Source organism: Rhinoderma darwinii, chromosome 4 (assembly GCF_050947455.1).
Source record: "Rhinoderma darwinii isolate aRhiDar2 chromosome 4, aRhiDar2.hap1, whole genome shotgun sequence".
NCBI classification, from domain to species: domain Eukaryota; kingdom Metazoa; phylum Chordata; class Amphibia; order Anura; family Rhinodermatidae; genus Rhinoderma; species Rhinoderma darwinii.
Window position 1 is genome coordinate 220,220,331 of NC_134690.1, and position 16,598 is coordinate 220,236,928.

The 16,598-nt window shown below is 41.1% G+C and overlaps 1 protein-coding gene across 1 annotated transcript in view; it reads right to left on the reverse strand.

The window, feature by feature from the left end:
- Positions 1–15,762, reverse strand: part of MCHR2 (melanin concentrating hormone receptor 2) — a 363,048-nt gene extending 347,286 nt beyond the window's left edge. The window contains exon 1 of the mRNA XM_075864203.1: positions 15,520–15,762. The gene's annotated coding sequence lies outside the window, so the exon portion shown is untranslated. The remainder of the gene's footprint in view (positions 1–15,519) is intronic.
- Positions 15,763–16,598: the final 836 nt, after the last annotated feature.

Below are 16,598 nucleotides of genomic sequence, written 5' to 3' on the forward strand. Positions count from 1 at the left end.
CAACTTCCTGTGTCAATAGTGATGCAGAGTATAATATACTGGAATACAGACATATGTCAGTAGATCATTAGCAAAAATAAACTTATTATTCTATTAAAGGAATAAAAAATAGATTTTTATTTTTTTACTATAATAAAATTTATTGTGCATATTTAACATGACAGCAAATAACATGTACAAATTTGTTATTTGTAGTAATAATAATAATAATAATAATAATAATAATAATAATAATAATAATAATAATAATCTTTAGTTATAGAGCTTCAACATGTTCCACAGCACTTTACAATTCAGAGGATACATGTACAGACAATATCAGACATTTCAACATTTCATAGTGAGAAAACTAATTTACAATTCAAACAAGAGGAGTGAGGACCCTGCTCACAAGAGCTTAAAATCTATGAGGAAATAAGGGAGACACAAAATTTAAAAAATGCTTGTTAAGTACAATGGTCCAGCCATCTTTTATACATATGGGGTAGTACACATAAAGCTGAATTAGCCGGTCACCAGCCAGTGTCTGTGTATGACAGACATAAAGTATAAAATGCATTAGGGTGCAAGGAGTGTTGGGGGTACTGCTGAATGAGGGGGTCAAGTTCTTATGACAAATGTAATAGGGGGCAAAGGAAAGGATTTAGATTAAGGAACGTGATAGGCATGTGTAAAAAGTTTGTCTAGTGTACTTGTGGCAGCTCGGACAGTGGCAAGACAGGCTTGGCTCGGACTAGGCAGCAGGCAGACGTCAGGTGTGGTGTAGCAGAACAGGCATGGTATACAGTACAGCACGACTTCAGCTCAGCACAGCACTTAACCAGGATAGCACGGGATACGGGTACAGGAATGGGGAATACTGGGAACTGGAAAACACTAGGAGACCATTTTCTTAGACAAACTTTGGGTATGACAACAACGCTCAGGCATTGCAGGAAGGGGCTGGGCCCTTCTTATAGTCCAGGGTGCTCACGGGCTAATTTACTACTAATTCCAGTAGCGCGCGCTGGCCCTTTAAGAGCAGGCACGAGCGTGCGCGCATACCCTGCAGGACCCTGCTGGGAGAAGTGGAAGTGCGCGCTGGCCTCTCCTGAGGAGGAGATGGGGACCAGAGCTCACAGTTCCATGGCTGCGGGCGTCAGGAGGTGAGTGAGCCTGATGGCTCGTGGCCATGGGCTTGACACTCAGTAAATACATAAATTATCAGAACCAAGCTCAATGCATAAATACAGCACCAGAACAAAGCTTAGTATATCCATACAGCACCAGAAACAAGCTCAGTATATAAATACAGCACCATAACCAAACTCAGTACATACATACATATAGTACCAGAACCAAACTCATTACATAAATACAGTACCAGTACCAAGCTCAGTACATAAATGCAGCACCAGAACAAAGCTTGGTACATAAATACAGCACCAGAACCATGCTCAGTACATAAATACAGCACCAGAACAAATCTCAGTACATAAATACAGTACCAGAACGCCCACTTCTGCACTTTATCTTGATTTATGTGATATTTTAAGACAATTATTTTAAGACTTGATTATTAAGAAAATTTTGTATGATACATTTGTATAATTGATGGATTGCACATCATTAACTAATTGAGCTCAGCTCCATATATATTTTGGTATGACTTATACACTTTTCTTAAAAATGCCTTCATTGAGAGGTTGAAACGTTGCTGTGAATATACTGTGAATTGCTGTGTGTTATTTTCTCGAGTGCTGCTTCCTCGCTATTTTTTCCTACATTGTACATTTATATGCATATATGGCGATGTGGTCAGTGGGCACAGTAGTTGTGTCCACCCAATAAACAGTGGGAGAGCAGCTATGATTGACAGATCCACTTTGACCATACTTTTGAGAAACTTTATCAGTCATGGCCATGGATTTTTTGCTATGGATTGTCAGACTTGGGGTCCTAGAATATATCTTAGGGCTGTCTTTCCAGATTGCATGTAGTCAGGCCATAATTGTTAGGTATGCCCTAACAACTTCCTGTGTCAATAGTGATGCAGAGTATAATATACTGGAATACAGACATATGTCAGTAGATCATTAGCAAAAATAAACTTATTATTCTATTAAAGGAATAAAAAATAGATTTTTATTTTTTTACTATAATAAAATTTATTGTGCATATTTAACATGACAGCAAATAACATGTACAAATTTGTTATTTGTAGTAATAATAATAATAATAATAATAATAATAATAATAATCTTTAGTTATAGAGCTTCAACATGTTCCACAGCACTTTACAATTCAGAGGATACATGTACAGACAATATCAGACATTTCAACATTTCATAGTGAGAAAACTAATTTACAATTCAAACAAGAGGAGTGAGGACCCTGCTCACAAGAGCTTAAAATCTATGAGGAAATAAGGGAGACACAAAATTTAAAAAATGCTTGTTAAGTACAATGGTCCAGCCATCTTTTATACATATGGGGTAGTACACATAAAGCTGAATTAGCCGGTCACCAGCCAGTGTCTGTGTATGACAGACATAAAGTATAAAATGCATTAGGGTGCAAGGAGTGTTGGGGGTACTCATGAATGAGGGGGTCAAGTTCTTATGACAAATGTAATAGGGGGCAAAGGAAAGGATTTAGATTAAGGAACGTGATAGGCATGTGTAAAAAGTTTGTCTAGTGTACTTGTGGCAGCTCGGACAGTGGCAAGACAGGCTTGGCTCGGACTAGGCAGCAGGCAGACGTCAGGTGTGGTGTAGCAGAACAGGCATGGTATACAGTACAGCACGACTTCAGCTCAGCACAGCACTTAACCAGGATAGCACGGGATACGGGTACAGGAATGGGGAATACTGGGAACTGGAAAACACTAGGAGACCATTTTCTTAGACAAACTTTGGGTATGACAACAACGCTCAGGCATTGCAGGAAGGGGCTGGGCCCTTCTTATAGTCCAGGGTGCTCACGGGCTAATTTACTACTAATTCCAGTAGCGCGCGCTGGCCCTTTAAGAGCAGGCACGAGCGTGCGCGCATACCCTGCAGGACCCTGCTGGGAGAAGTGGAAGTGCGCGCTGGCCTCTCCTGAGGAGGAGATGGGGACCAGAGCTCACAGTTCCATGGCTGCGGGCGTCAGGAGGTGAGTGAGCCTGATGGCTCGTGGCCATGGGCTTGACACTCAGTAAATACATAAATTATCAGAACCAAGCTCAATGCATAAATACAGCACCAGAACAAAGCTTAGTATATCCATACAGCACCAGAATCAAGCTCAGTATATAAATACAGCACCATAACCAAACTCAGTACATACATACATATAGTACCAGAACCAAACTCATTACATAAATACAGTACCAGTACCAAGCTCAGTACATAAATGCAGCACCAGAACAAAGCTTGGTACATAAATACAGCACCAGAACCATGCTCAGTACATAAATACAGCACCAGAACAAATCTCAGTACATAAATACAGTACCAGAACAAAGCCCAGTACATAAATACAGCACCAGAACAAAGCTCAGTACATAAATACAGCACCAGAACAAAACCCAGTACATAAATACAGTACCAAAACAAAGCTCAGTACATAAATACAGTATCAGAATCAAGCTCATTCATAAATATAGCACCAGAACCAAGTCCAGTAAATAAGTAAAACATTTTTTTAACAGATGGTGATGTGGGAAATAAAAAAAGGGAGACCCAAAATGTTTAAAATTATGTTTACTGTAAAAAGTAAAACCAAACTATTCTCAATAAAAATGTACTGTTCATAAGTGGCGAGACTACATATCTTCTGTATTCTCAGTGATAGGCCCCATGCACATGAACGAGCTTCTGCGGCCGCAATTCCCCCGAAAATCCACGGAAGAATTGCGGCCCCATTAATTTCTATGAGGCTATGCACACGACCGTAGTTTTTACGGTCCGTGCATGGCCCGGGAGCCCGCACCACAGAAAGAACGAACATGTCTTATTACGGCCATCTTCTGCGGCCCGGGCTCATTGAAAATAATGACCGCGGCCATGGACAGTCCGCTGCCGGCCGACCCGAACATCACAGCCGTGCACATGGCTACGGTCGTGTGCATGAGGCCATAGGATGTTGATGGAAACTATTTGGCCATGTTCACACGGCATATTTTCAGTCGTATTTCAGAGCATAAAATGTTTGTATTACGCTCCAAATACACTTGAAGTACGCTTGCAAACAGCTTTCCATTGATACTGATGGGAAATACACAGTAGATCATATGAGATGTATTTTTACACTGCTGAATGAAAAAAGGCATCGTAAAAATCTGCTTTGTAAAATAGAAGTGACATGTCACTTTATTGAAGTGTTTTACAAGCTGATTTTTTTCCATTGACATTAAAAAACAATTAAAAAATGTACCTCTAAATTAGCTTCAAAAACAATTGCAAAAATAAAAAATGTTTTGAAAATTAGCTCCAAAAACACCTGAATTTCAGAAATTTATTTCTTATAAATTAGCCTCGTACTTTTCTGCCTGAACAAATGCCATGTGAACATAGCTTTTCAGTGTAAAAATAATTTAGCTCAAACAAGGGAATATAGTGTTCTACTACCCGACAGTGATCTTTATAGAGAACCCTAGGAGTAAAGTGTTGAATGCATTGAATGCATCACCACTTCAATATTATTAGATTTATTTGGTCTGGACCATTGTAGGGCAAACATATATGCTATCCAAGGATGCTATGTTAAAATGTATTTCTGAATGTAAAATTGGAGTATAGTATATTCTTTAAAATAGAATGTTCATGCTATAATGTATATAATTGTATAGCAATTCTACTTGATTTATTACTGTTTGTAATGATTGAACTAAAAAAACAAAACATGTTAGCTACAATTATTTTATGAAAATATAAGTTTATTAAATCCAGTAATCAAAAACAATATAGCATAGTCATAGTAGAGAGTGGGAGAAGCTATGAGTCTGATTTATTATTTAATAACGTTTATTGTACAAATGGGGCAATATTGTATTGTGCTATTTGACATAAAATAACAGTGGACCTGATAACATATTCACTTTAGCCAATTTTGATGTTGAGAGAATTTTTTTGTTTTCCCACATTCGTTCTGACAGCCAAAACGTTAATTTACATGAATACCTGACTTCCATTTACATACATACTGTAAAGGATCTGCCAGGCACAGCTTCGGGGTTAACTCCCAGAACTAATCAGTCAGCACCTGAGAATACATCCCTGAGACTGACTCCTGCTTCCACCATTCAGGCTGGCAGGCTTAGGAGTGGGAGAGCCTATCGTAACCTGGCCAGACTCAGCTAGCTCCCGCCCTCGGTCTATTTAAGCCTGCACTTCCTGTCCCTCGGTACTTGTGATTCTTTCCTTGTGGTTTCCTGGCCCAGCTACAGCTCCTGCTATTTTTGATCCTGCTCCATACAGACCCTGGCTTACCGACTACTCTTCTGCTTTTCGTTTTGTACCTCGCACACTCCTGGCTTAACTCGGCTCGTTCACCACTCTGGTTGCTCATGGTGTTGCCGTGGGCAACGGCCCCTTTTCCTTGCTTGTGTTCCTTTGTATGTTTGTCGTGTTTGTCGTGCACTTACTGAGTGCAGGGACCGCCGCCCAGTTGTACCCCGTCGCCTAGGGCGGGTCGTTGCAAGTAGGCAGGGACAGAGTGGCGGGTAGATTAGGGCTCACTTGTCTGTCTCCGTACCCCCTGCCATTACATAATCACAAGCCCATACCTAGTCTACCCCTGGTCCCTGACACCACTATGGACCCCCGTGAGACCCTGGCTCAGCAAATGCCGGGTCTCTCCCTACAGGTCCAGGCCCTGGCTCAGAGGGTCAACCAGCCTGATGCTACCCTGGTAGTTCCCCTCACCGCACCACTTGAACCCCACCTCAAGTTGCCCGACCGGTTCTCAGGGGACCGGAGGGCTTTTTTTTCCTTTCGGGAGAGTTGTAGGCTTTACTTTCGTTTAAAGCCTCATTCCTCAGGTTCTGAGAGCCAGCGGGTGGGTATAATTATGTCCCGGCTCCAGGAAGGGCCCCAAGAGTGGGCCTTCTCCTTGGCTCCTGACGCCCCTGAACTTTCCTCCGTTGATTGTTTCTTTTCTGCTCTCGGACTTATTTATGACGAGACTGACAGGACTGCCTTTGCCGAGAGTCAGCTGGTGACCTTAAGTCAGGGTAAGAGACCTGTTGAGGAGTATTGCTCTGACTTTCGGAAGTGGTGCGTAGCTTCTCGGTGGAATGACCCTGCCTTAAGGTGCCAGTTTAGGTTGGGTCTGTCGAATACCCTGAAAGACCTGCTAGTTAGCTATCCCTCTTCTGACTCCCTAGACCAGGTTATGGCTTTAGCGGTATGACTTGACCGACGTCTCAGGGAACGACAACGTGAACGTTTATGTGTTTTCTCCTCCGACTCCCCCATGATGCCTCCCGAAGCTCCGTTGCTTCGTTTCTCCCCGAAAGATTCAGAGATACCTATGCAACTCGGGGCCTCCGTGTTCCCCCAACAACGTAGAGAATTCCGCAGGAAGAATGGTCTCTGCTTCTACTGTGGGGACGACAAGCATCAAGTGAACAACTGTCCTAAGCGTAAGATTGCAGCCAGAGAACTTCCGCGTCTAAGTGATCATCGGGGAGGTCACTTGGGTGCACAGGTATTTCCCGTAAATATGAAACGTACTAAGATCTTGCTTCCCTTTCAGGTCTCTTTTGGTGGTAGGTCTGCTACCGGCAGTGCCTTCGTGGATTCAGGGTTCTCTACTAATATCATGTCTGTGGAATTTGCTATGTCCCTTGCTATGCCTCTGATTGATTTGCCTAAACCTGTCCCGGTAGTGGGTATCGACTCCACTCCTCTTGCTAATGGTTATTTTACACAGCATACCCCTGTTTTTGAACTCCTTGTTGGCTCCATGCATTTGGAGCAATGCTCTGTACTGTTGATGCAGGGATTATCGTACGATTTGGTTCTAGGTCTTCCCTGGTTGCAGTTGCATAATCCCACGTTTGACTGGAATACTGGGGAGCTAACCAAATGGGGTAATGAATGTTGTACGTCATGTTTTTCTGTTAATTCTATTTCTCCCCCTAAGGAGGCGAATACGCTACCCGAGTTTGTTCAGGACTTCGCTGATGTTTTCTCTAGGGAGGCCTCCGAAGTGTTACCTCCTCATAGAGAATACGATTGCGCTATCGAATTGGTACCAGGAGCTAAGCTTACTAAGGGTAGGATATTTAATCTTTCTTGTCCCGAACGTGAAGCTATGAGAGTGTATATCCAGGAATCCCTGGCCAAGGGTTACATTCGTCCCTCTTCTTCTCCGGTAGGTGCTGGCTTCTTCTTCGTGGGGAAGAAGGATGGTGGTCTTAGGCCATGCATTGACTACCGTAGCCTGAATAAGGTCACGGTAAGGAACCAGTATCCCCTTCCTTTGATTCCTGATCTCTTTAATCAGGTTCAGGGGGCCCAATGGTTTTCTAAATTGGATCTACGGGGGCGTATAACCTTATTCGCATCAAAGAGGGGGATGAGTGGAAGACTGCGTTTAACACGCCCGAAGGTCATTTCGAATACCTCGTTATGCCCTTTGGGTTGTGTAATGCCCCTGCGGTCTTCCAGAATTTCATAAATGAGATTTTGAGAAATTACCTGGGGATTTTTCTGGTAGTGTACCTTGATGACATACTGGTGTTTTCCAAGGACTGGTCCTCCCACTTTGAGCATGTCAGGAAGGTGCTCCAGGTCCTTCGGGAAAACAAACTGTTTGCCAAAACCGAAAAATGTGTGTTTGGGGTACAGGAGATTCAATTTTTGGGTCAAATCCTCACTCCTCATGAATTCCGCATGGGCCCCGCCAAGGTTCAGGCTGTGGCGGAATGGGTCCAACCTGCCTCCCTGAAGGCGTTACAGTGTTTTTTGGGGTTCGCTAATTATTACAGGAGATTTATTGCTAACTTCTCGGTCATCGCTAAGCCCCTTACGGACCTCACTCGCAAAGGTGCTGATCTCCTCCACTGGCCTCCTGAGGCTGTCCAGGCTTTTGAGGTCCTTAAGAAGTGCTTTGTCTCGGCCCCGGTGCTGGTTCAGCCCAACCAAATGGAGCCATTTATCGTGGAAGTTGACGCATCTGAGGTGGGAGTGGGGGCTGTCTTGTCCCAGGGTACCAGGTCCCTCACCCATCTCCGCCCCTGTGCCTATTTCTCCAAGAAGTTTTCGCAAACTGAAAGTAACTATGATATTGGCAACCGTGAACTCTTAGCCATTAAATGGGCATTTGAAGAGTGGCGCCACTTCCTGGAGGGGGCTAGGCACCAGGTAACGGTCCTTACCGACCACAAGAATCTGGTTTTCCTAGAATCTGCCCGGAGGCTAAACCCGAGACAAGCTCGATGGGCGTTATTTTTTACCAGATTCAATTTTTTGGTTACCTATAGGGCTGGGTCTAAAAATATTAAGGCTGATGCACTGTCGCGTAGCTTCATGGCCAGCCCTCCTTCGGAGGAAGATCCTGCTTGTATTTTGCATCCAGGTATAATCATTTCCTCGATCGATTCTGATTTAGTCTCTGATATTGCTTCTGATCAAGGTGCAGCTCCCGGGAACCTTTCTGAGAACAAGCTGTTTGTTCCCCTGCAATTCCGGCTAGGGGTACTTAGGGAAAATCATGACTCCGCACTATCTGGCCATCCAGGCATCCTGGGAACCAAACACCTCATTTCCAGAAATTATTGGTGGCCTGGGTTGCCTAAAGACGTTAAGGCCTACGTCGCCGCTTGTGAGGTTTGTGCTAGGTCCAAGACTCCCAGGTCCCGACCAGCGGGCTTATTGCGTTCGTTGCCCATTCCCCAGAGACCTTGGACACATATCTCCATGGATTTTATCACCGATTTGCCTCCATCCCAAGGCAAGTCGGTGGTGTGGGTGGTGGTGGACCGCTTCAGTAAGATGTGCCACTTTGTGCCCCTCAAGAAACGACCCAACGCCAAAACGTTGGCTACCTTGTTTGTCAAACACATCCTGCGTCTCCATGGGGTCCCTGTCAATATTGTTTCGGACAGAGGGGTATAATTTGTTTCATTGTTTTGGAGAGCCTTCTGTATGAAGTTGGGGATTGATCTGTCCTTCTCCTCTGCCTTCCATCCTGAAACCAATGGCCAAACGGAGAGGACTAATCAATCTCTAGAACAATACTTAAGGTGTTTTGTCTCTGACTGTCAATTTGATTGGGTCTCTTTCATTCCCCTCGCCGAATTTTCCCTTAATAACCGGGTCAGTAACTCGTCAGGGGTCTCTCCTTTTTTTTGTAATTTTGGGTTTAATCCACGGTTCTCCTCCGTTTCACCTGGTAGTTCCAACAATCCCGAGGTAGAGGTCGTTCATCGGGAACTGTGCACAGTCTGGGCCCAGGTTCAGAAAAACCTAGAGGTGTCCCAGAGCGTACAAAAAACTCAGGCTGATAAAAAACGTTCTGATAACCCCCTGTTTATGGTCGGGGATCTGGTGTGGTTGTCGTCTAGGAACTTGCGTCTCAAGGTTCCGTCCAAGAAGTTTGCTCCCCGGTTTATTGGGCCGTATAAGGTCATTGAGGTCCTCAATCCTGTCTCCTTCCGGCTGGAGTTACCCCCGTCTTTTCGGATACACGACGTGTTTCATGCCTTCCTCCTCAAACGCTGCTCCCCGTCCTTGGCTCCCTCGAGGAGACCTCCTGTTCCCATCCTCACCCCTGAGGGGGTGGAATTCGAGGTGGCCAGGATTGTGGACAGCAAGATGGTCCAAGGCTCCCTCCAGTACCTGGTACATTGGAGAGGATACGGGCCCGAGGAGAGGACTTGGGTACCCGCCCGGGATGTTCACGCTGGGGTATTGGTCAGGAGGTTCCACCTGCGTTTCCCCAGTAAGCCAGGTCCACTTAGAAAGGGTCCGGTGGCCCCTCATAAAAGGGGGGGTACTGTAAAGGATCTGCCAGGCACAGCTTCGGGGTTAACTCCCAGAACTAATCAGTCAGCACCTGAGAATACATCCCTGAGACTGACTCCTGCTTCCACCATTCAGGCTGGCAGGCTTAGGAGTGGGAGAGCCTATCGTAACCTGGCCAGACTCAGCTAGCTCCCGCCCTCGGTCTATTTAAGCCTGCACTTCCTGTCCCTCGGTGCTTGTGATTCTTTCCTTGTGGTTTCCTGGCCCAGCTACAGCTCCTGCTATTTTTGATCCTGCTCCATACAGACCCTGGCTTACCGACTACTCTTCTGCTTTTCGTTTTGTACCTCGCACACTCCTGGCTTGACTCGGCTCGTTCACCACTCTGGTTGCTCACGGTGTTGCCGTGGGCAACGGCCCCTTTTCCTTGCTTGTGTTCCTTTGTATGTTTGTCGTGTTTGTCGTGCACTTACTGAGCGCAGGGACCGCCGCCCAGTTGTACCCCGTCGCCTAGGGCGGGTCGTTGCAAGTAGGCAGGGACAGAGTGGCGGGTAGATTAGGGCTCACTTGTCCGTCTCCCTACCCCCTGCCATTACACATACATAAGAGCTTGTTTTTATATGATAAGTTGTATTATTCTTTTGGGCTACATGGTGGGGAGAATGAAAAAAAAAATTCTACCATAAAAAAAATATTTCACGCCTTTTACCGTGCGGTATAAATAGTGTATTAATTTTATTGTGAGAGTCATTATATTTACGGGGATTTAATAAACACTAATTTATGGTGTTTATTCTCTGTTTTATTTTTCTCTCATTTTTTTAAGAACATAATTTAAACTTTATTGAGCTTTTTTTGTCCCACTAAGGGACTATCTCAAAGACTATGTAAACTTTGGAAAGGCATTTAAAAAAAAAACTTCAATCATTGTGATTGGTGCAACATTATTAATAGTTTTTATAAAAATCTTTTTACTTTTTGAGATACAGCTGATGTGTATTCTCTATACAGTGCAGCTGTATCGTTCGCTAAATCCTGTTCCCGTCAGGTCCGTGGGTCTGACGGGTTCAGTGAAAGTGGATCGTGCGTGCCTCTGACACTTCTGTCACATCTGTGACAATCACATCTATTCTCCCGGGGGTGATGGTGCGGACACAGCTTTTTTGCCCATGGCACTACTTAAGGCACTGGTCCTTAACTGCGGCCTCCCAGCGCCGTAAATGTAATTAGCCAAAGGGGTAAAAGGTGACTGCTTGGTAAATTGAATATTTGGATATACAGACAGCTCTGTTTGAACATTTGAATAATGGTACCAACCTAGTAATGGCTTCATTTTATATAATTATTTTCCTACTTTTACACTATTTCCATCTGAATGCTACCAAGATCTAACACAATGCCATTAAATGTTTTTTTGCTGTGTTTTGCAATTATGTCTCTAATTTAATAAACTGTTGTTGCTAAGCAAAGAAGTGTCAAGATGCAAAAGTGGGTCAAATCAGAAGTTCAATAGCAAGATAATAATTTGAATATATTTTCTATTATTGAGTGGACGTAATTTTTACTTAAGAATTTTATAATATTTTTCATTGTTTTTCGATCCATTTTGAATGTAAAATAGCATTTCTTCACATTAAACATATAAAGACAGATAAATTGAGTGACGATTCCAATACTATTGCTAAACAAGAAATCCTAGATAATATCCGCATAAAAATACTTGAAATCTAAAGAAGATCTGCCACTGGGTAACAACGTCAACAATAAATGGTGTTCTTCTATGCCTCAGCTTTTGTTGGAGTTAGCAGTCCAAATATATATAAAAAATATAATATCTAAACAATACATGTCGAGAAAGGTACAGTTTGTTGTTAGTTGTTGTGAAAGTGACATCAAAAGTTCTTACACGTGAAATATTTTATAACAACAGTAATTTGATCTCCCAGTCAGAGACATTTTCCTGATAAAACCTCATCAGTCCGATGCCACACATTTAATTCTAAAAAAGATGGCGCCAGATATATTACAATTATGGTATTCTTTAAAATGTCTAAAAGGGGATGTCCCATTAAACATATTACTAAAAGAGCAGATCACTTAAATCATAACTTTTAATAGTCTCCAAATAAAATAAACAATGATAGAAGCTAATGTCTCAATAGATGAAGTTAAATTGCCATATCACCATGCACCAAAATTAACAACACAGCATTGGGGGGTACTACCATGTTAAAAAATTGTAGGCAAAAACAAGGAAATATCACTCAACCGCCGCCAAATGGGTATAATAAAATCATAGGTGAATAGCAAACATGTACAACTAGGGTAATATGCCACTATGATACTGACCCTAATGGGACCCTACACTGTAACCCTATGTTTTAAGCAAAGTAATTGCCCCAAGGGGCTGACCCACACAGTAACCTCCAATTACACCCTAATGCACACTAGGAATTTATTTACAATGCATCCAAACAAGTGGTGTATATCAGTATGGATGTATGACTGCTATATACCACCTTTGTATGCATTATAAATTCTTAAGATGCATTAGAGTGTGATAGGAGGTTCCTGTGTGGGGCCTCCCCTTTCAGGGCGATCACTCCACTTAAAATAAAGGGTTACAGTGTAGGGTCACATCTGGGTCAGTACCATAGTGACATATACCCCTAGATGTACAAGCTTGCTATTCATTTATGATTTTAATTTACCCATTTGGCGGTAGTTGACTAATATTTCCTGTTTTTTCCATCCCATTTCTTAACATGGTAGTACCCTGCAATGCTTTGTTGTTTTGATACTTTGTTGGATTGCGCTAATTTTGTCGCGGGCCAATATGGCAATTTGTTTTTCGTCTATTGAGACATTAGCACCTCTCATTATTTATATTAATTGAAAACAATTAAAAGGTAAGAAGTGATCTGCTATTTCAGTGATCTGTTTGTTATGTGGCAAGGCCTTTACAATGATATTTTTCAGTAATGAGATGTCCCAATTAACCTTTAAGAATATTATTAATAAGTTCCCTTAAGCATTTATAAAGGTAATGTTTACTGCGCAACACATGTTTTGTCACATTTACACCATTAGATGTAAATTACACCCTCTATAGAGCAGCTTAGTTTTATATTCTGTGTTATCAAATAGTAAAAATCTCAAAAAACGTATTTATATTTTGTTTTAAAATAATGCATGGAGGGTTATTACAGGTTCAAAAAATATTAAGTAATTAATTGTATAATGAAAAGTTACACAATTTTAAAATGTACTTTCTTTGTCGATTCCTCACACTTTTCAATATCTCTGCTTGCAGTCATTTAATAGGAGCTTTGACTGTAGGGCATAAAAATCTGTCTTGGTCATGTGATAATCACGCAGGTGCTCGACTCTTTACAAGACACAGCTCTGATAACTGTCCTGTAACACTAACAATCCAAGCACTTGTGTGATCATCACATGACCGGGATAGATGTTTATCTGGAAGTAAATAATGAAGGTTTCTATTGAATGACTGCAAACAGAGATCTTATACTATAAGGAATTGATACTAAATGGTAAATAAGACAATTATTCAACTTTTCATTTTACAATAATCAACCTTTCTATGTCGTAAATGGAATACCAATGATCTTATCCTGACATGAGTTTTTTTTAACAACCTTTTGAAATTTAGTAGGATATAGTAAGGGCGATTATTTATTTTTTTCCTGGAAAACGAATTACAGTAAGGGATTATGCCTTGTAATTCTATTTTAAAAAACATATAATATGTAGAGGATGGTGTAATTTAGGGCGAACCTGGTCTTTATATTTCCCACAGATTAAAGGACTTTTTCATATATATCAATTGTATATGTTCCACAATGAATTTCAACTGTGCATTGGGAAAATGATCCAATTTTATAAGAAAGCTTTTGCTGCATCACATACTATATTAGTTTTGTGTCCAGTATTAAAAGACTGCTGTGTACGTATATAAGGTAAAAGCAGAACTGACAGGACTACTCCTGATGAAGGAAACTATAAAGATCTTGAAAGGAGGAGCTTTGTTTGGACCTGTGGTCATTTAATGAATGACGTCACTGAATACACTTTACAATTCTCATTCATAGTGTGTGAAGATGCTATCGCACTAGCTAACAGCAGTGGCATACATCAACGTACGGCACCACCACAATGGTTTAAGATTGCAGTCATACCACGAAGCTTCGATTGGCATGTGTATTTATTATAAGCATTGGACAGGTTAGTGTGAATATTGCAGAAAGGTATTCTTCCACATTACGATTCTCTAACAATTGGCTTATTGACCTTGTAATACATAAGTTAATATTTATCTAAGTGGTCCATTTTTTAGCATATCGGACATTGTTGCACTATTGAACTAAGTATTAATAATTTACTTTATGCATGTTGGCATTGATGCCTGTTTGGTTTCTTACAGATCTGGATTGCGAAATAGTTCCAGAGCCCTAAAAGTTTTCCTATCAGGACAACCCTGCCCATTTACAATATTAGATCATATGATCGTCATAGAGTTTCCCGCTTGGGAAATCCTTCTATTAGCCAGAGTGTGGAGCTGCTACAAAGAGTAGCTCCCGCTACGGAAGACTCAGTGCTACTATATTACAAGCTTGAACATTCATTAGAAGAAGCACCATGTAACACTAAATTCCCCCTGCATTGGCCATCCTGCTAATCTCCGTTAATAACCTGCTGGCTATCTGACCCACTAAGTGTGTTGCCAGTTTGCATGCTACGTGTCCTTGATTCTCAATTGAATCCTTCTAAAAAGAACAGTGTTGCAATAGAAGGAGAGTACTATTACTCTGTCAGTTATCTATTAAAAAGCCTTACCAAAGTCACAACCTCCTCACTATCAAATCCATAAAAAATACCTTCTCAGTAGATGACCATACTTCATTACTTCATTGGCAATATTTTATTTTTTGGAACCTTCAATTACTAGAGTATTTCTCTGGCATGTCACGCTGCTTTTCTCTCCTTGGTTTTTTCAATCTATCTATCTATCTATCTATCTATCTATCTATCTATCTATCTATCTATCTATCTATCTATCTATCTATCTATCTATCTATCATCTATCTATCTATCTATCTATCTATCTATCTATCTATCTATCTATCTATCTATCTATCTATCTATCTATCTATCTATCTATCTATCTATCTATCTATCTATCTATCTATCTATCTATCTATCTATCTATCTACCTATCTATCTATCTATCTATCTATTTCACCTATATAATTATCTAAAAGGTTCAGCATACCTGAAAAATATGCAGCAAGAAATGAACAGGTATGTTTTTTTTATAAACTTCTATTACGCTTTGTCTAAAACCCCTAACCACAGCTAACATAGACATGATTTCAATATCACAACTGGCGTATTTCTCAATGAATATCATACAAGTCATTGTACAAATGTATAAAACATATGTATGGTTTACATTTCTCTTATTAGTAATGTTACAATAGTATTAATAAATGACCAATTGACCCAAATATCACAATATTAGATTGGGTAACTGTAAAATTCCAAAGCATATGTTGCCACCTACCTTTCTTTTGGAGAGTAAGATGAGAGGTACAATGATGCAAATTGTAATAGCTATTTCCTTACATATCTCACAAAGAGTAAAGTAAATTCATTGTGTTAGCCAACATTTTCCAAAGAAGTTAAAGAAGATTTTTGTAGCCCCAATCATATAGGGTCAATATTACCATGCAGCTCAGTGTCAGCTAGAAGTGCTAGTAATTTCAATACTTCTCAGTGACAGGAGAGAGAGCAGTGCCTGCTGCTATGTACTGACTGGACAAGAAAATCTGCAGGCAGTGAGCCTGGGAGCTGTTCGCCTAAGCGAGGCGTTTCTTGTATCACAAAGAGGATGGTATTAAGAAAAGCTTTGGAATGCAGCGAGGCTGAAGACATAGGATGTAGCTTTAGATCTCTATGAATATCTTGCATTTGTGTCATTTTACACATTGAAAACATATTTAACACAACTGAGAAATATATCAAGGAAGAAAGAGGCAAATATATGAGGTTTGGTTTATCCTTTCTGTTGGGATCCATTTCTATGCATTAGTAAAATGGATGGAGCTTATAAATTCTGGTGAACAAAGCGCCAGTAAAAAACTAAATTTTGCCCAACATGAATCCTGTTTATGATACTATGCAAGTCTGATGTTTTTCATTTATTGTACACCCCAATTTAGATATTTATTCTTTATAATCTACAACTAATTGTCCAGTGATTGCTATATTATGCATGCTCTATTTTGTGGATACAAGTGTACAAACTCCATCTAAGTAACTAGGATAAAATATAATCTTTTTCTAGTGGCCATTCATCACACTATAACATAGTCTGGTAACCAATGTGTAATTCAGGCTTCATATAACAGGGGTAACATATGACAATAGGGGACTTGAACCCCTTTGCACACACAGTACCCACTCTTTACAGATGTTGCCCTTGGTCAAATTCCATTACTGGACCCCAGTGGTAAACCACTGAGCCACCATATGACAACATCACCAGTAGTGTCAAATACTGTATCACTGAATATTGTTGTGGGCAATCACGAAAAGTCATAAGTGATGATTTTAGTGAGGTTTTTCACATGCTTTCAAGTT